Consider the following 20,516-nt stretch of genomic DNA (forward strand, 5'->3'; position numbering starts at 1 on the left):
CTAAGTCTGCTAACCAAAGCTTCCAGGGGTCCCTTCCCTACTCCAAGTCTCCGCTTTCCCACGAACCAGAAGAGGGGAGTAGAAGTGAGGAGAGAGAACAGCTCAAGAAGGAAAAAAAGGCAAAGGAGAAAAAGAAGAGAAAATAGGAAGAAAGAAAGGAAGATCCAGAGGAGAGGAAATCGGGGTGTGTGTGTGTGTGTGTGTGTGTGTATGTGTGTGTGTGTGTGTGTGTGTGTGTGTGTGTGTGTTTGTACAGTCTGCAATCAATGATAAATGAACACGCAGCTCCAGGAACCTGAAAGCTCCTCTGCTTGAGCAACTCGTGAAACAGTGATCGTCTGTTCCCCATTTGATAAGAAGAAATCAAAATTATCAATAGTCAACATGAAAAAATGCTCTAAATTAGAGAAATACACATTAAAATGATTCTGAGGTATCACCTCATACCTATCAGATTGGCTAGGATGACAGAAACGGAAAATTACTGGAGGGATTGTGGGAAAGTAGGTACACTAATAAACTGTTGGTGGAGTTGTAAACTGACTCAACCATTCTGGAAAATAATTTGGAACTATGCCCAAAAGGCTATAAAACTGTGCATACCCTTTGACCTAGCAATACCACTTCTAGATCTGTATCCCAAAGAGATCAAATAAAAAGGAAAAGGAGATTGTGTGTGTGCCCATGCGTGCTCTTTTTGTAGTGTCAAAGAGTTGGAAATGGAGGAGATGCTGATCATTTGGGGAAGTTATGATATATGGATGTGACTTTGTGATAGAAGAAATGAAGGGGATGGTTTCTGAAAAACTTCGGAAGATTTATATGAACTGATGCAAAGTGAAATGAGCAATCTACACAGTAAGACAACAATGTACACAGTAACAACAATATTGTAAGGATGAATAAATGTGAAAGACTTTGATGCTCTGATCAATACAGTAATCCAAGAAAATTCCAAAGGACTCATGATGAAAAATGCTATCCACCTTCAGAGATAACTGATGGACTCCAACTACAGATTGAAGCAGACCTTTTCCATTTTCTTTATGTTTCTTGCTTTTTATTGTCATTGTAATTTTTCTGTTTGTTTTGGTGAGGCAATTGGGGTTAAGTGACTTGCCCAGAATCACACAGCTAGGAAATATTATGTGTCTGAGGCCGAATTTGAATTCAGGTCCTCCTGACTTCAGGGCCGGTGCTCTATCCACTGCGCCACCTAGCTGCCCCGTGTCATTGCAATTTTTTGCAAAATGGCTAACATAGAAATGTTTTGAACGACTTTTACATGTATAATTGATATCACACTTCTTACCTTCTAAATGGATGGGAGAAGAGCAGGATAAGGAAAGAATTTGGAGCTCAAAAATTTTTTTAATGAATATTTAAAATAAATAAGTAGATAAATAGACAAATAACTAAAGGAAAATTGTGACAATCTATTCAGTTTTGACTATAGGGATTAAGTCACTGTATTAACATTGTTTTATTGAGGCTCTAAAGCAATAGTGTCAAACTTAGATAAAAATAAGGGCCACTAAACTATGTGTAAGCATTCCTGCAGGCGCATACTAACTTAGAAAACCACATGTAAACATCATTCATATTTTATTGTATTTTTTGTTAAATATTTCCCCAATACATTTTAATCTGGTTTGGGCCACACTTGGGAGTGTTGCAGTCCACATGCATAGATGTTTGACATCTCTGCTCTAAAGGATGCCATTTTGGGACTGGATTTCCAGTTCCACTACTACACTTCCTGTTTTCTCTCATTCCTGAATGCGTTTTTCTTTCTTTTTCTCTTCCTTACTCTGTTCAGACTCATCCTCAAAAGTCCAAATCCTCTGAAAATTTTGTCTTTGTTCCCTTTATTAGCATCAAGGTGTAGGTTACCATAACCTAATCTGTGGGTATAAACATAAGCTTTAAACCTTGAAGGGAAATTAGAGATCCTGTAATCTGATTCCCTCATTTTACAGATGAAGAAACTAAAGCTTAGGGAAATGACTTGTTCAAGGTAACATAGGTTGTTCAGTAGCAGTACCATAATCCAAACCTAGAAAGAACCCTTTGACTCCAGATCTTTCCACTATGTCATAAAGCAGCCACTTTTTCATTAAATGATGAAGTAGAGCTAGAGTAGAGCTAGACCAACCTTTTTTGGTCCCTATACCCCTTGGATTTTAGTAAACCTTCTGGAGCCCAAAGTGACCATGCATCTACACATTTAGGTTAAGAAATTAACCTAAATAGGATAATATAGTTATTTACCAAATACTCCCCATATTCTCTTGATAAGTCCCTCATACCCCAGGTTAGAAACCTCTGAGCTAGGTAAAGTCCATCTAAACCAACATCTCCATTTTACAGATGAGAAAATTGAAGCTCAGAGAGCTTAAATGACTTTTTAAAGGCTCACACCACTAATTAAGAACAGAACAAGTTGCTGAAACCTTGTAAATTCCTGACTGAACTGAGCAATTATGGCCCTTGCCATGCAATAGAAGCTGAGAGGGGCTGCTGAGGTCTTTTAGACCATCGGTATGTGAAAATTCTTCAGTTGCCAGTTGGTTAGAGCCCCACCTTGTGTCTCCACATTGTAACTTCATTTTAACTTTGCCAGAAAGATACATTACTACTTTTAATTAAAGCATCAGTACCATTATTTTTCTGCAGAGGCACATCTGACCTAGACTGGCCTCAATTTGGTTACCTTTGAACTTCTGGCTTAATCAGTCAACAGCATGGAGTGCCAATTAAGAACAAGATAGGATATGTAAGCACCAGTTTAATGATATGAGCAACTAGTGGGACAGGAAAATTATGAGAGAGGGTGGAGATTGGGGGCAAATAAGCATGGGATAGGTTTGGAAGAAAACCTGGAATCAAATCCTGCCACAAGTTAAAAAATACATAAGACTTGACCTCAATCCTTTATTAATCATCTTCTTCCTACTATGCCTAGGACCTGTGTAGGGAACACAAATATAGATGTCATGTCTGGCCTAGAAAAGCTTATAGTCAGAAGGACAAGGGGCGGAGCCAAGATGGCGGCAGGAAAGCAGTGACTTGCTTGAGCTCTCCCCCAAACCCCTCCAAATATCCATTAAAAAAAACAGCTGTAAACAAATTCTAAAGCAGCAGAACCCACAAAAAGGCAGAATAAAACAAATTTCCAGCCCAAGACATCCTGGATGGTTGATCAGAAAGCTATGTTGCGCTGGGTTCGGCATGGGTGTGCAGGCCGCAGTGAACCAGAAGCAGGCCTCAGAGGAATGAATCTCAGGCAGCTGGGGTGGTTTCCAGACTCCTCAATCCACAAACACCAAAGACAACTTAGGTCAGTGGGAAAAGTCTGTTTTTTCGGTGAGAGAAGAGCTAGGTCAGAGCCAGTTCCAGAGCACAGATCGGGGGGCCCAGGGCAGCGGCTGCATTCTGAGCTTCAGGCCCACAGACTGAGGGGGAATCGAGTGGCTGATCAGAGGGGGACTGCAGGGATCTCTTTGCCAGTGCTGAGGCAGGAATCTCTTGCTTTGCCTGTGCTTGGATCTGGGTCACAGTTCTGGGTGGCAGTCCTAGGGTGAGGAGGAGCACTGGCTCAGTGGAGCTTGTAGTGGCTGTAGAGAGGAAACCCTCCTCACAGTTCCAAGAGAGAAAGGACTGCTTGTGTCTGGTCACTTAAAGACCAGAGCACAGGCCAAGAAAAGAGGAAACACCTGGACCCTTATCATACCACCTTGCAAGAACTGAAAATTTGCAGGTCCCTAGAAGTATCTCTGAAAACAGCTATACAATAACCCCTGAAGCTTGGGACAGTACATTCTCCACATTGGAAGCAGACTCTTACCTTAACAAAGAGTTTAAAACTCAAGTAGTTGGCTGGGATCATGAGCAAACCTCACAAAGAGAGTCAGACTATATTATCTTACTTTGGTGACGAAGAAGATCAAAACATACAACCAGAAAAAGACAACAAAGTTAAAGCTCCACATCCAAAGCCTCCAAGAAAAATATGAATCAGTCCCAGGCCTTGGAAGAGCTCAAAAGGGATTTTGAGAAGCAAGTAAGAGAAGTAGAGGAAAAACTGGGAAGAGAAATGAAGTGATGCAAGAAAATCATGAAAAACAAGTCAACAGCTTGCTAAAGGAGACCCAAAAAAATACTGAAGAAAATAACACCTTAAAAAATAGCCTAACCCAAATGGCAAAAGAGGTCCAAAAAGCCAATGAGGAGAAAATGCCCTAAAAAGAAAAATTGGCCAAATGGAAAAGGAAGTCCAAAAGATTACTGAAGAAAATACTTCCTTAAAAATTAGAATAGAGCAATTGGAAGCTAGTGACTTTATGAGAAATCAAGACACTGTAAAACAAATCCAAAAGAATGAAAAATTAAAACAATGTGAAATATCTCATTGGAAAAACAACTGACCTGGAAAATAGATCCAGGAGAGAGAATTTAAAAATTATTGGACTATCTGAAAGCCATGATCAAAAAAAGAGCCTAGACATCATCTTTCAAGAAATTATCAAGGAAAACTGCCCTGACATTTTAGAACCAGAGGGCAAAATAGAAATTGAAAGAATCCACGATCTCCTCCTGAAAGAGATCCCCAAAGGAAAACTCCTAGGAATATTGTAGCCAAATTCCAGAGTTCCCAGGTCAAGGAGAAAATATTACAAGCTGCCAGAAGAAACAATTCAAGTATGTGGAAACACAATCAGGATAACACAAGATTTAGCAGCTTCTACATTAAGGACGCAGGGCATGGAATATAATATTCCAGAGGGCAAAGGAGATAGGATTACAACCAAGAATCACCTACCCAGCAAAACTGAGTATAATCCTTCAGGGAAAAAATGGTCATTCAGTGAAATAGAGGACTTTCAAGCATTCTTGATGAAAAGACCAGAGCAGAATAGAAAATTTGACTTTCAAATACAAGACTCAACTGAAACATGAAGACCTAAACAGCAAAGAGAAATCATAAGAGACTTATTAAGGCTGAACTTTCCTGCATGGAAAGATGATATTTATAACTCATGAGACCTTTGTCAGTATTAGGGTAGTGGAGGGAAAAAATTATATGTATGTATAGATAGATAGATAGATAGAATAGATAGATAGAGGGCACAGGGTGAGTTGAAGATGAAGGGGTGATATCTGGAGAATAAAATTAAGGGTGAGAGAGGATTATACTAGGAGAAGAGAAAGGGAGAGGTAGAATGGGGTACATTATATCACAAAACAGACAAGAAAAGGTTCTTACAGTGGAGGGGAAACAGGGGAAGGTGAGAGGAAATGAGGGAATCTTATTCTCATAGGATTTGGCTTAAGGAGAGAACAACATACACATTCAATTGGGTATGGAAATCTGTCTTACCCTACAGGAAAATAGGGGAGGAAGGGGACAAGAGAGCAGGGGATGATAGAGGAAGGGCAGATTGGGAAAGGGGTAATCAGAAGAAGTACTTCTGAGGAGGGACAGGGTCAAAAGAAAGAATAGAATTAATGGGGGGAGGGCAGGATAGGATTATGGGAAATAGAGTTAGTTTTTCACAACATGTCTACTATGGAAGTGTTTTGCATAACTGCACATGTATGGCCTGTATTGAGTTGCTTGCCTTTTCAATGAGGGTGGGTGGGGTGGGAGGAAGGGAGAAAATTTGGAACCCAAAGATAAAAACACATGTTTTAAAAAAATGTTTCCACATGCAGCTGGGAAATAAGAAATACAGGAAAAGAGGTACAGAAATCTATCCTGTCCTACAGGAAAATAGAAGGGGAAGGGGATAAGAGAATGGGGGGAGAGATAAGAGGGAGGGCAGACTAGGGGAAGGGGTATTCAGAATGCATGCCATTTTGGGGTGGGGGAGGGGCAAGATGGGGTGAAAATTTGGAATTCAAAATCTTGTGGAAGTAAATGTTGAAAACTAAAAATAAATAAATTCATATATAACAAAAAAAGGGGAAAAAAAGAAAAGCTGAAACAGAATGAGGCTAGATATTATATGAGCAAGTGTTAGATCATGTGGTATAGATTGTGGGTTTCACAGAACAGAGACATTGCAGTTCACATAACCTAACCCAATAACTGACTAAGAATTCTTTCTACATTATTCCAAACAAGTGATCATCCAGTCTTCACTTGGAAACTTCTTGTTAAGGGGACCCTACTATTAGTAAAGAAAGCCCATCACACTTTGGGACAGTTTTCATTGTTGGGGGTGCTCTTTCTTACATGGAGTTGAAATCTTCATCTCTGAAACTCCTACTTATCACTCCAAATTCTGTCCCTCTGAAACCAAAAAAGCAAGTCTCTTCTCCATGACGGTCTTTCAGGTTCAGAAGTAGCTATCAAGTCCTCCTCTCCACCCTCACCCAGCCACTAATATTCTCTTCATCAATCAACACATCCCAAGTTCTTTCAGCTGATTTTCATATGTCAAGGCCCTCTCTCACATGGGTTGTCCTCCTTTTTATACACTCTAGGAAAGTGCCCAGAACTGAACTCAGTGCTCCAGATATTGTCTGACGAGGGTAAAGTACTTCCTGGTCTTGGATACTATGCCTCCCAATTCAGCTTGAGGTCTTATTAGCTTTTTTGCATACCAAGTCACACTAGTGATTCATATTGACCTGCAGTACAAGAAAAAGATCATTGTGAACTAAAATAGCTGAGGGGGGGGCAGCTCGGTGGCGCAGTGGATAGAGCACCAGCCCTGGATTCAGGAGGACCTGAATTCAAATCCAGCCTCAGACACATAGCACTTACTAGCTGTGTGATCCTGGGCAAGTCACTTAACCCCATTGCCAAGCCAAAAAATAAAATAAAATAGCTGGGGAAGGCTTTTTGAAAGATATAGGACCAGAACTCGATTCAAAAGATGGGTAGATTTTACCTATGTCTTAATTGATCAATCAAAAAGTGTTTATTGGAAATCTGCTAGGTACTGTTGGTAGAGCTGTGAATTAGTATGTTCATTCTGGAAAACCATTTAGAATATACTAAGAAGGTGGCTAAGATGGCCTTAGGCTCATGCCCCAAGAAGGCCAAAGTCTAAAAGAAGAGACCTATATATACCAAGATCTTTATAGCAGCACTGTCGTTGTGGCAACAAACTGGAAACAAAGTAGGTGCCCATCTACTGGGGAAAAACTAAATCAGGTGTGGGAAACCTGCAGCCTTGAGGCCACATGTGGTCTTCTAGGTCTTTGTGTGTGGCCTTTTGACTAAGTCCAAGTTTTACAGAACAAATCCTTTTATGAAGGGGATTTATTTGTTCTATGAAGTTTGGATTCAGTCAAAGGGCCACACTTGAAGACCTACGGGGCCACATGTGGCCTCCAGGCCAAAGGTTCCCCACCTCTGGACTAAACAAATTATGGTACGTGAATATCGGTTGTGAGGTCATTTCACGTCCAACTCTTTGTGACCCCATTTGGGGTTTTCTCAGCAAAGATACTGAAGCAGTTTGCCATTTCCTTCTCCAGCTCATTTTGTAGATGAGGAAACTGAGATAAACAGAGTTACGTGACTTGTCCAGAGTCACGCAGAGAGTGCGTGTCTGAAGCCAGAACTCATGAAGATGAGTCTTGCTGACTCTGGGTCCAGCACTCTATCCACTGTGCCACCTGGCTGCCTCAGTGAAATATCAATGGATATCAAATATGAAGAATTCAGAGCAGAATGAGAATACAAATGAAATAATGCAGGGTGAAGTAAAAAGAACTAGGAAAATAATATGTACGAGTATAACAATGTACAAACACCAAAGAAACAAAGGGAACTGAATGGTATGGAATTAGAGTGACCTAACCTGCACTAAAGAAGAGATGAGAAAATGACCTTCATTGGTGGGGGAGGGGACGATAATGTGCATGAAATGCTGCATATACTTCCAGATGCAGCTGATAGGATTGTTATTTTGCTGAACTGTTTTTCTTGTTTATCTTTTCTCTCTCTTTTCTTTCTTTTTAGTTTTTCTTTAGAAGGGTTGGCTCACTGGGTAGTGGAGGATATATTTGGAAATAAAAGCAATGTCACAATAAAAGGTATCAATAAAAAATAAAGAAAAAAGTAACTTACTGTATACAAAGATAACAAAGAAGTATAAGATACAGTCTCAACTCAAGGAGCTGACAATCTAGAAGGGAAGATAAGTTATAAATGAATGAAAAGCTAAGACCATGAGGGAGGGAGTACATGATCAATCAAACTGCCAATTAGAAAAAAATCTAGACAGCGTACACTGTCATGCTAGCCTGTGTAGTACAGACAGTCACAGGTGGGCAAAGGAGAGATAAATCTCCATTGGTTTGGAGGTGGTCGGAGAGGTCTCGGATGAGATAGTGATATTTGAGGCAGATCTTGAGGAACAGATAGATTTTATTCTCAGGTCTCAGAGACTGGCTTGTTCTTAGATCCAGCTGAGGTACTGATTGCCTAAAAAGATCTGGGGTTAGGAGCTGGGCTTCTTCGTGGTGGTTGCAGATGGAACAGGCCATACCATACTGAACAGACATGAAGAGTAAATTCATTCATTCAACAAAAATTAATTTATTGTTGCAATGGAAGTAATACCATTGGAACTTTGGAGCTGAGCTCCCTGGGTTAGTTTCTGGAGCACATGTTCCCAAGGACATCCAGACCTTTAATGATGAAGAAGAAATCCTTTGGTCTCCATGATGGAAGAGGAGGGGAACGTGCTGCATCAAAGAAGTATGGCCACTGAGCCAGGAAGAGTTGTCTACTCAGTAAACCATAAAAATAATGTATCTACCCTCTATCATTCTCTCTCTTTCATATGTACCCTGAAGAGGTTCTCTCCCTCCTGTGGGGGAGACTACACAGACTAGCACAGAGAGTGCCCTCCTCCTCTCCCTCTTTCCAGTTACTATGGCAAGGGATGTAAGTGCTGTCTTGTGAGTTTAAGACTGAACCTTGAGCCACCAGCTGCTCGTGTTTCTTTCACTGGGTATATGTCAAAGAGTGATGTTGCAATGGGTGTTTCCAGCCTAAGAAACAATCTCATGAGTTAACAAAAGTCAAGAGCTCCTGGGTCCCTCAGTTTGAGCTGATAGAAAGCAGAAGTTCTTTGTTTTGTTTTGGGGATTTTTTGCTAGGCAATGGGGTTAAGTGACTTGCCCAGGGTCACACAGCTAGTAAGTGTTATGTGTCTGAGGCCAGATTTGAACTCAAGTCCTCCTGAATCCAGGGCCGGTGCTGTATCCACTGCACCACCTAGCTGCCCCAAAGCAGAAGTTCTTTGGAACTGAACTCTCAGAGAAGAAGAGCCATGTCCTGGCTGCCCAGAAGATATGGAATTTAAAGGAGTTGTTTGGACAATGCAGTGCCAAGGTAAAGGTGAAATGGCTGTTTAGTAGTCACATAAAATATTTTGTGTTTTAACATTTTAAATTTCAACATGCTAGAAGATTTGAGTAGGAGTTATGGGTTAAGGTATCATGTATTAAGTGTTTGTCATTGTGTGTGCTATGACTCTTGCACTTTAAGCATTTATTTTGTGTCAAGGAAGATAAATAGCTGACCTATCTTTTTTGGAGACCTATACTCCAGCCAAATCTAAGCTTTAAATGACTTTCCCTATAGATCCAGGATAGGATAAAAAGAGACAGAGAAAAAGTGCTGGACCTCTCTCTTTCCAGGCCAGGCTCCCCCAGAACCAAACCTAGCCCTTGTGAATGCAGACAGAGGGTGCCCTTACTGGAAGAAGGTATCCTGCAGACCCCAGGTCCAACAGTGGCACTACTGTTAACTTAAGCACCTACCATAGGAAGAGCAGTGTGCTGAAGGAGATAAATTTTAAATAATATGCGATCCCTGTCTTCCTGGTGCACACCATGTAGTAAATCAAGCATTACCTGCTTGCTTATCAAAACAATAAGCACCTGTCAAAGAAAACTGGGCATCACCTCCAGAAAATCAGTGATGAAAAAGATGATCCAGGGCTAGAATGTTACATTTGATTTCTTCAAGATTTCTTTCAAAATGGGAAAAGTTAGGGAGACATCCACTGGAGCTCATGCAGCTTCTCAATTAAAATCCTAGTTTTCCTTGAAATTTAACCTTCAATTTATCCACATCTGGAGGTGGATTTTGGGGTTAGATCAGTAATCTTTGGCAATTTTCTATATCTTTGGGGGCAATAAAGTAGAATTCTCTTTCTAATCTCTTACAACCAACAGGCTTAAGTTTCTCAAACTTCAGCATCACCACTAGGAGACATCAGAAGAGAGCCAAGTGATTCATAAAAAATGCTTGAGCAGCAATAAACAAAATAGTGATACCTGGAAGGTTTTCAGACAGATGTTGGCTTAAGTTACAGAGGGGATGAAAACAGAGAATTGATTTCAAGAGGAAAATGACCCACAATTTAAAAAAAAACCAAACCCCTATGGATGAGTTTCATCCAGACTATCAGATTTTGTTTTATATCATCATTATCCCCAGACCAATCTAACCAAAGTTAAATAACCATTGATGAGAACTATGTAAAACTGTGGCATTCTGAACTGTGTTCATAGTTCCTCCCACTAATATCCTGGCTTGCCAAATCCTTGAGTTTAGGAAGAAAAATTCAATGGATTAGTGTCCACTCTATCTGCTGGAAGTTTTATTCTTTGTCCTAGAGCCCCAGATCTGGAGCAAGCTTACTGATCACAGACTTAGATCCAAAAGAAGAAATTTAATAGGCTATCCGTCAAAAGTCCTTTCTTTTAATAGATAAAGAAACAGAGGTCCCAAGAGGTGAAATGACTTGCCTAGGATTGTGCTGGTAGTAAGTGAGAAAAATGGGACTTGAACCTAGCAGTTCTGACTCCAAGACCATACTGACATGTTAAGTGTAAAGAGTAGGTACGAACAAGACCAAAGCTGGGGGATTTGAAAACATGTGCAAGGAATGTTGTCAGATATGATTATTGTGTAAATTGGTTTTGCTTAACTATTTTTCTTTGTGACAAGGGAAGGTTTATATTTGGGGGAGGGGATAGAGGGTAATAGCAGGAAATGATTCTGATGTTTAAAAAGCATCAATGAAACTTCAATTAATATCATACAAAAACCTACAACCCTATATTACTGAGAGCCTTCAATTGCTCAGTTGAAACTATTTTTAAGTGCTCTGGGGTGGGAACTAAATACCAGGGATGGGAGTGGCTTTCAGAAAGGATAAGATAATTGCATAGGAGTCAGTAGAATAAAAGCAATTTGCCACAAATTGGAGTAGTTCATCTTGGCCCAGGTCCAAAACATCAGAAAGATTTCCCAAGGGAAGATCAACATCCATTCATCTTTGAGGGGGCTCCCATCTCTAAACAAACAGGATAAGAAAAGTCTAGAAATATACTGTAAGGCCTTGGATAAGTTGCTTTCACTCAAGCTTAATATGTACTCCTTATCTTTTCCCCAAATCCTCTCTTTCATACTTCCCTCTTACTGTTGAGGACACCACCATGCTCTCATTCATCTAGGTTGCAACCTCGGTGTCATCCTCCCCTCCTCACTCCAACTCATCCCATCTAGCAAATCAGCTGTCAAATATATCATTCATACCTTTATTCATGTCATATGTGTATATATGTGTGTGTGTGCTCATATATCATACTCCTCTTTGTGCCCACACACATAAATACATAGATAGACAGACGGATAGATAGACAGATCTGTGTGTGTATCTATCATCCATATATATATGTATGTATACATATATATATATATATATATATATATGATTGATATCCCATTTTCTCATATTACATATATATATATATGGGGATACATATACATAGATACATATATGTGTGTGTGTGTGTGTGTGTATCCCATTTTCTCTTCTTCCACAGCCATCAACCTAGTTCAGGCTCTCATTTCACACCAGAACTATTGCTATCACTTTCTCATTGATGTCCCTACCTCGTCTCTCCCCACTCCAATCCATACTCCACACAGCTGCCAAAATAATTTTCTTTAAGCCCTAATCTAACCATGTCGCCCCTTCCCTCTTCCCAATTCCACATAGACACATTCAATAAACTCCAGTGACTCCCTATTAACTCCATAACTCAAATATGTGTTTTGTCTTTGAAACTGTTCACAACCTGCTCTCTTCCTACCTACCTTATCAGTCTTCTCAGCATCTTGTCTCTTCATGCCTTACACTGGCTGTTTGACAATCCATGGGAGAATGTTGTCCCTTCTCACCTCTGCCTTTTAGAATCCCTGGCTTCCCTCAAAACCTCAAAAGCTTAAGTACTAACTTCTGCAGGAGGCCTTCACCCCCCACCCCCAACCTCTCCTACCAGCTGCCCTCAGTTTCTTCACATAGAAATGAAGAGAATGATTTCTACAATCCATGACAACTACATGACTCCATGACTAATTGCGGCTCTAATGAATAATAACCATTTATTGAGTGTGCACTGTTTACAGAGAACCAGGCTAGGCCCCAGGGGAAGGACAGGAAGAGTGATATGATATGGTCTTTACTCTACTGGATCTTATCGGTGCACTTGGAGAGTCAGAGTGGTATAGTGGCAGGAAGGCTAGTCCCAAGGTCAGGAGATCTCCATTCAAATTGTGAAGTTGACACTTACTAGTTGGCTGTGTGACTATGGCTAAGTCACAACCTTTCCTTTAGACTCAGTTTCCTCATCTAAAAAATGGTACTAATGATGTTTATATAATAATATAAATAATATTAATTCATATAAATAGTATTAATTAATATAATAATATCTATACTACCTATCCCCACAGAACTGTGGTGAGGAGAATGCTTTGTCAGCCTTAAAGAAACTACCCCTCCCCTGGGCAGAGGTGGCAGGTCCCAAGGTGTTTGTTCTACATTGTACACATTTTCAGACTTTTTTTCTCTTCCTTTTCCTTTTTTTAAATTAAAAAAATTTTTAAAGACTACTTGTTATATGAGACGGCTTTGGGGGTAGGGATGGGGGGAAAGGGGAGAGATGAGGGGGGAATTACAAGGATGTAAAAAAAAAGACATCAATAAAAGCCAATTTGGAAAATATAAATTAAAATAGCCTCCACACACAAAAAAAGAATAAAAGAGAAACTTTTAGTGAGTGTTTAGTCTTGAGGAGGTAAAACTTAGTCATATAAAAAGATTAAAAATAAGATGAGGTATCATGGTATAGTTCAGAAGTTCTTCACCTTTTTAACATCAAAGACCCCTTTGGCAGTCTGGGGAAGCCTATGGACCCCTGCTTAAGACAATGTTTTTAATGCATAGAATAAATTACAAAGGATTGTAAAAGAAACAACTTATACTGAAATAAGTTATATTTTTAAAAAAAATAGGTTTGCAGACCCCAGGTTAAGACTCCCTGGTCTAGCGAATAAGCAAGTCAGCTTTGAAGTAAAGAAGTTCAAGTTCTACCTCTGACCCATATTAGCCAAATGACCCTGGTCTAATTACAAAATCTCTCAGGGCCTCAGGCAGCTCTCAAAGTTGCAGAACAGTTGCTCATCTGTTTTGATAAAAAGAATACCTTTCAGGGGATTATCTGTTCTCCCCAAAATGACAAGTTACTTAAAGTCCCTGGGCCACAGCTTAACACAATGCATAGCACATAGTAGGCATTTTACAAATGTTGATTCTTCCATAAAATTGGGGAAGTTGGCATGATTCCAGAGGACCATTGATGAAGTGTGCTACTACCCATCTCCTGACTGAGAAGCGCTAGACTCACTGTACAGAATGAGACGTATTTTTTTGAACGTGGACACTGTGAGGGATTTGCTTCACTTGGCTATGCATGTTTGTTTAAACGGTTTTGCTTTTCTTTTTTTTCCAAATGGAGGACATAAAAGAGAGAGAGGAAAAAAATATTAATTGAAAAATGAAATTTAATTAATAAAATGAAAAGTAAGGGGATTGAACTAAATGGTCTCTGGGGTCCCTTCCAACTCTAGATCTAGATTAATAATCATATGATCCTAAGAGAAAGCATTATGTGCTATGTGTCAAATGACTGATAGAGACAATAGGTGCAATTCAGGAGGAAAAGAGAGCTCTGTGGGCTTGGAGTAAACTGAAAGACCCCACCCAGGGATCATAGGATCACATACTGAGACCCGGACAGTTCTGTGGAGGTCACCTAGTCCAACCCCCTCCGAGTGGGCCTTGAGGTTGAACGGGAAGGATGGTTAGAACTGGGAAGAGGGACATAAGGAAAATCAAGGAGATGGGATGCTATAGTGCACTAAGGAGACTGTGCATAGTCTTGACTAGTGTGAATTAAGGATTCCTCTAGGGGAGAAGTGGGAGAAAGGGTAAAATGGGGACTGGACAGATTATGGAGGGCTTTGGATTCTTCTGGAGGAATTTTGGACTTTATCCTCTGGGTAATGGGGAACAAAGGCAGGGCTTTGAGTGGAGGATTATGCTGCCCAGACCCTGCGTGGTGCAGGAATTCTGGGAAGGCACGACAGGTCCCATGAGTGCAGCTGACAGACCACTACTGTTCCTTCCTGGACTGGCTTAGTGAGAGCTCTTCTAGGACCAACCGAAGCTTTGGCCACAGTCCCCCAACCTCAGGAAGCAGGTAGCTTCACTCACCCACAAACCTCCAATGTCTAAACCTACTATCTCCCTACTCCCCTCCACATTCCCTATCTTGCTAGCCTCCCATAGGTCCAACCTCCTAAAAAACAACAACAAACAAAACCCAAAACCACTAGCTTCCTGGCTACCCTCTGTGCTTCCACTCACTTCTCAAACCTCTGCAATGGGTCTTCAACCCCACAACTCAGTTCAAATTGCTCCCACCAAGTCTCAATGTTAAAATCCAATGGCTCTCTCAGTTCTCATTCAATTTGATCTCTCTTGATCATTTGAAACTGGATCACTCCCTTACTTTTAGACGTAGAATGAGGATGTGTAATACTGTCTCCTGCCTAAGTTTCTAATACTGTTTTGTCTTGATTTTCTTCCTGCCCCTCCAACAGATCCTCCTCATTCTCCATCACTGGTTTGCCATCCATCCTCTTCCTCTGTTCATGGATATACCCTCAGGACAGTCTCCTGAGATCTCTTCTCTGCCTTCTTATCTCACCAGCTCCCACAGTTCGATTAACATCTCTAGGAAGATGTCTCCCGAATCCACAGAGCAACCCTTCCCCTCAGTCTCCTGAGATCTAGTCTTGACTCACCAAACGCCTGTTGAACATCTGCCAGCTATCCTGTAAGTAGCCCAAACTCGATCTGTGCAAAACTAAATTCTTTATCTCCCCCTATCGTCTCCCTTTCCCAAATGTCCCTGTTTCTGTCGAGGACACAATCATTCCTCCACTCGCGGAGGTTCCCACCCTCAGAGTTACCTTGGAATCTTCCCTTCCCTTCACCTTTCTCTATCCAATCAGTTGCCAAGGTTTGTTGAGTCTTCTGTGGCTGTGGCCACATATCTGTCCCCTTCTCTATATTCCCTTAGTCACCACACTAGTTCAAGCCTTCATCCACCCCCTCTCCCTGAACTATGGCAATAACCTCCTCATTTATCTCATTACCTTCAGTCCCTCCCCTCTCTAATTCCTCCTCTTTAGGGGCAGGTAGGATACAGCACCGGCCCTGAAGTCAGGTTTTTTCTGGCCTCAGACCAAACACTTGACACTTACTAGCTGTGTGACTCTGGGCAAGTCACTTAATCCCAATTGCCTAAAAAATAAAAAAAAAAAGTAATAATAATTCCTCCTCTTTATAGCTTCCTAACTGACATACCTAAAGCAGAGCTGACACTCCACAGGCTCAAGAAGTTATCAAGAAGTAATCCCCAAGGGGCACCTAAGTGGATAAAGTAGTGGGCTTGAGTCTGGAAGACCTGAGTTCAAATCCAGCCTCAAGACACCTAATAGCCCAGAGACCCTGGACAAGTCACTTAACCACAACTGCCTCAGAAAAAAGAAGCAATCCCTGCCCTTTGTAGAAGCCGGTCACCCCATTGCCTCTGGGATCAAATACAAACCCACCCCTTTGGCATATAAATCCCTAGGGTTTCAATATATGTTTCTGATAGAATTAACCCCTTGTTCCTGCTGGAAAGATTTTAGCTGTCAGAGAATAACTCTCCCTCACACACTGCATTTCATCCAAATGGACCCATTTGCTGTTTGCTGCACAGCCCAGTTCTTTCTGCAGTTCATACCTGGAAGGTTCTTCCCCTACTAGAACTCTTAGCTCTCTTCAGGGCTCAGGTCATCTCCAGGCCTTTTCCCATCCCCCCAGTTGTTAGTGCTTTTCCCCACCTTCACTTCCTTCCTAGTTACTTTAAATGTATCTTGTATTTATTTATCTGAGTATTAACTTTGCTGTTTCTCCTTAATGGATATAAAGTCCTTATTTGGCCTTGTGTTTCTTTAGCTTGTCACTTTTTTTGTTTGTTTAGTCATTTCAGTCCTGTCCGACTCTTTGTACCCCCATGGACCTCTGTCCACAGAGTTTTTCTTGGGAAAGATACTAAAGAGGTTTTCTATTTCCATCTCTGGTGGCAAATGGAGGTTAAGTGACTTGCCCAAGGTCACACAGCTAGTTTCTGAGGCTGAATTCGAACTCAGGTTTTCCTGACCCCAAGCCCAGCACTCTATCCACCATGCCACCCAGCTGCCCTACTTAGCACATAGGAAGTGTTTAATAAATACTTGTCAAATTTAGCTGAGTTGAACCTCCAGATTCCAAGGGAAATTCTCAACCTTTGTAGAAATCCAAGTTTAGAGCCAAACTCCTGGCTCCCCTAATTAGTGAGTAAACAAGTGTCCCCTGTTTTCAGACAATCACCCACATATGAAAATCCATAGCAAAACAAAAGATAAATCACAGGAGGCTGACCATATTAGAAAAGGCATATGGTTCCTTTATGTAGTGAACTCCTTAAGTGCATTTCAAATGTAACTTAACTTACAAAAATCCAATTCACAAAAATTTGATTGTCAAGGACTCTCTCTGCAGCCCACCTAGCATAGGTTAGTGGGGATCTGCCCTGAATCAGTCAGCTGCTAGAGGCCCCTTCTTGCAAAGGTGCCTAATCTCACCTGACTTGTATACGGTTACAGAGGCTGGGAAAGTTGAGTCAAAGTGGTGATTATTACTAATGGTCTGTAAACAGACTGTCTTTAATAGAATTAACCCCTTGTTCCTGCTGGAAAGAGTTCAGCAGTCAGAGAGGAAGCCTAGCCTCCTGGGAGAAGGGGGTGGGGACAGTTTAGAGAGGAAGGGGATGAGGAAGGAGGTTGCCCTGGGTGTCAGATAAATTGTCTTTGGGCTGTAGGGCTCAGACCACAACTCAATCTCGGGATCCTGTTTGGAAATTCATAGGGGAAGGGGATAGTCATGAGTATATTGACCTGACTTGAACTAGGTGGATGGTAGCTGTTATGGCAGAGGCAGGACACAGAATTGGATCAAGAGTCAGGAAGACCTTGTGGATATAGCACCAGCCCCGGAGTCAGGAGGACCTAAGTTCAAATCCGACCTCAGATACTTGACACTTATTAGCCGTGTAACCCTGGGCAAGTCACTTAATACCATTGCCTAGCAAAAAAAAAAAAAGTCAGGAGGACTTAATTCAAATCTTGCCAAGAACACTTTACAGTTGTGTGATGTTAAGCAAGTCACTTAACTTTTCTCTGCCTCAGTTTCCTCATCTACAAAATGTGGATAATAATAGTACCTATCTCTAAGAGTTGTTGTAAAGATCAAAAGATTGAGACAATGTGTAAAGTACTTCCAAATACTGAAACATTATACAAATGCCAGCTATGTGAGACTGTGGCTGAATATCCCAACCCATCCTTGAACATAGTAGGTGTATTGCAGTAAATAGATGTTGAAATGATTAAGAACAGAGGGCTAGAGAGTGTTATAGAAAGAGCCCTGGAACATGTGGGAAGTGAGGAGGTCTGAGTTGGGCTCTGCCCTTCACAAAGAACTGGGTGACTTGTTTCTAGGCCTCAGTTTCCTCAACTGCAAAAGAAGGAGTTTGAACTAAGGGATGTCTAAGGTCCTGTTAAAGAGGTCTAGAATGAGGGATCCTGAGAAGGAAGAAAGCCTAGAAAAAAATGCCTTGCTCCAACTTTTTCCTGGTTCAGTCACAATGCTTCTGGACTGGGGCCAATAATGAAGTCTTGGAGAAGGCCAGGCAAAACAGACAATCTAAGTGACCTTTGTTATTCAGGGGCATGGGAAGGATGTTTAAAGTGCTAACTGATATTTGGGAATTGTACTGTGTCAGGATTTCAGCTCCCCTGGGGCTCTGGCATCTAGAGATAATAGAGCAAGCCATTTGGCTGCCTGCTAGTTCGTTGTGGGAGGAAGCATGGCATAGCGGAAGGAGCATTGGAGCTGGAGCAGAGCACCTGGGCACACAGACTCTCAGAGACAGAGGGAACTCACAGCCGGCTAGTTCAGCAGTGATTGACCAGTAAACCTTCTTATGAAGGATTCTACTGAGGAAAAAGAAACCCATTGCCTCTCCAGGCCACCCATTTTGCTTTTTAGGAGCTCTCATGTTTAAGGGGTTTGTCCTTCTCTTGAGTCTAAATCCTCCTCTCTGAAACTTCTACCAATGGCTTCACATTCTGCTTTCTGGGGCCAAGTATAACAAATTTAATTTCTTTTCCACAGGAGAGCACTCTAAATACTTGAAGACTGCCACTTAATTTCTTATTCAGTTATCTTCTCTTTGTTTTCCAGTCCCATTTCTGCTGATTACTCCCTACAGGACTTTGGACAAGCTGCAATCCCCTCCCAGCCATGCTTCTTACTTTTTAGACTTCAACACCATGCCTCAGCTATAGTTAAAAACCCTAGAATTTCCCTCAGGACCTGGGGCCTCTTTTCTCTGGAATATCCATCAACCCTCATGGCCTTATCAACCTGGAACATCCCTCTGCTACGCTGACCTTCTACTATCGATGAGTTCCTCCTGGGGTCTCAATTTTGGACAGAGGCCCAGTCTAGCCAACTTTCATTCCCCTCCCAGCTGTACTTCAGGCTTTCTGAATTTTAATGCCCTGCCCCCACCTCCCTCAGCCCCACTCTGATTATTCATGTGTGTTGTTCCCCCATTAAAATTAAGACCCTTGAAGGCAAGGACTGTGTTTCTTTTTGCTTGTATTTGTACCCTCAACACTTGGCATAGTGGTTGACACCTGGTAAGTGCTTTTTCAATACTTGTTGCCTTTTCTTACCTCCCCTGGGGCCTCAGTTTCTTCATCTGCAACATAGGGTATTTGGACTAGATAATCTCTAAGGTCTCTTCTATCTCTAAATTATAAACAAGGAAATAAGTATAATTGTGGGAGGGGAGTCAGGATAGAGAGAAAAGGCTTTACTGTGACCCCTGCCCACAAATTGCCTGTTTTCTAACCATTTAAGCTTTACTTCTTTGAAATCTTTGATAGTCCATTTAAAGGCAAGTGCTCCTGGGAGGGGACAATAAGCCCCAATTCAAAATTCACCCCTGTCTAGGAATTAGTTGACAACCAACAGAGACTAAGATGATTTAGAATAGAAACTGCTTCCCAAAAAAGATGAAAGCACCCAAGGGAAAACTTGATCAAGTTCAAAATTTTGCTGAGGGTTCATTCTGACTATTTCTCCAAGTGCATGAGGCCCAGTTACATGTAGTTCAACCATCTCATCTGTATGGTACATTCCCACAGTCCTCTATCTTATCTGGATTTTGCTTGCCTACATGCTCCTCAAGGCCAGGGCTATACCTTCTCTCTTCTCTTTGGACCCTAAAGCCAGAAAGCCTAGTTCAGCACCTAGAACCTGGTGAATGATCTGTGAAGGAAAGGAAGTAGAAAAGGTCTTCCCAACTACTTCCATGGGTCACTCAATTTAAGAGAAAATAGAGAATAATGGCCGGAGGATAGAGAGACACTATCCAATATGACTTTTGACAGAAGTCCAGTCCAACATCACTAGTCCTTGAGAGAACAGACATCTGGATTTAATTCAAGGTAACTAGTATGGATTGAGTAGCTACCATGTGGCAGGTTGTGACTGTTACTGTGTACAGTGTTCTCTTGGCTTTGCTCACTTTACTCAGCATCAGTTCATGTAAGTCCAGGTTTTTCTGAAGTCTGCCTGCTCATCATTTCTTATAAAACAATAGTGTTCTGTTATATCCATATGCCATAACTTGTTCAGACATTCCTCAACTGATGGGCATCCCCTCAATTTCCAATTCTTGGCCACCACAAAAAGAGCTGCTATAAATATTTTTGTACATGTGGGTCCTTTTCCCATTTTATGATCTCTTTGGGATACAGACCAAGAAGTGATATTGATGCTTCCTTTTATGATACTTCTTGAACATAAGTTTTTAGTTACATTCTGGAGAACTATGCCCACCGTACATCTTGCCATTGCCCTTTGTGTCACTAAAATGAATGAAAAAAGGCTTTATTAAGCCCTTAATATGGGCCAGGCACCGTGCTAAACAATAGACATGAAAATATAAAAGGCAAGAGAGCC

Source organism: Phascolarctos cinereus, unplaced genomic scaffold (genome assembly GCF_003287225.1).
Source record: "Phascolarctos cinereus isolate Bilbo 61053 unplaced genomic scaffold, phaCin_HiC Scaffold_4;HRSCAF=312, whole genome shotgun sequence".
NCBI classification, from domain to species: Eukaryota; Metazoa; Chordata; class Mammalia; order Diprotodontia; family Phascolarctidae; genus Phascolarctos; species Phascolarctos cinereus.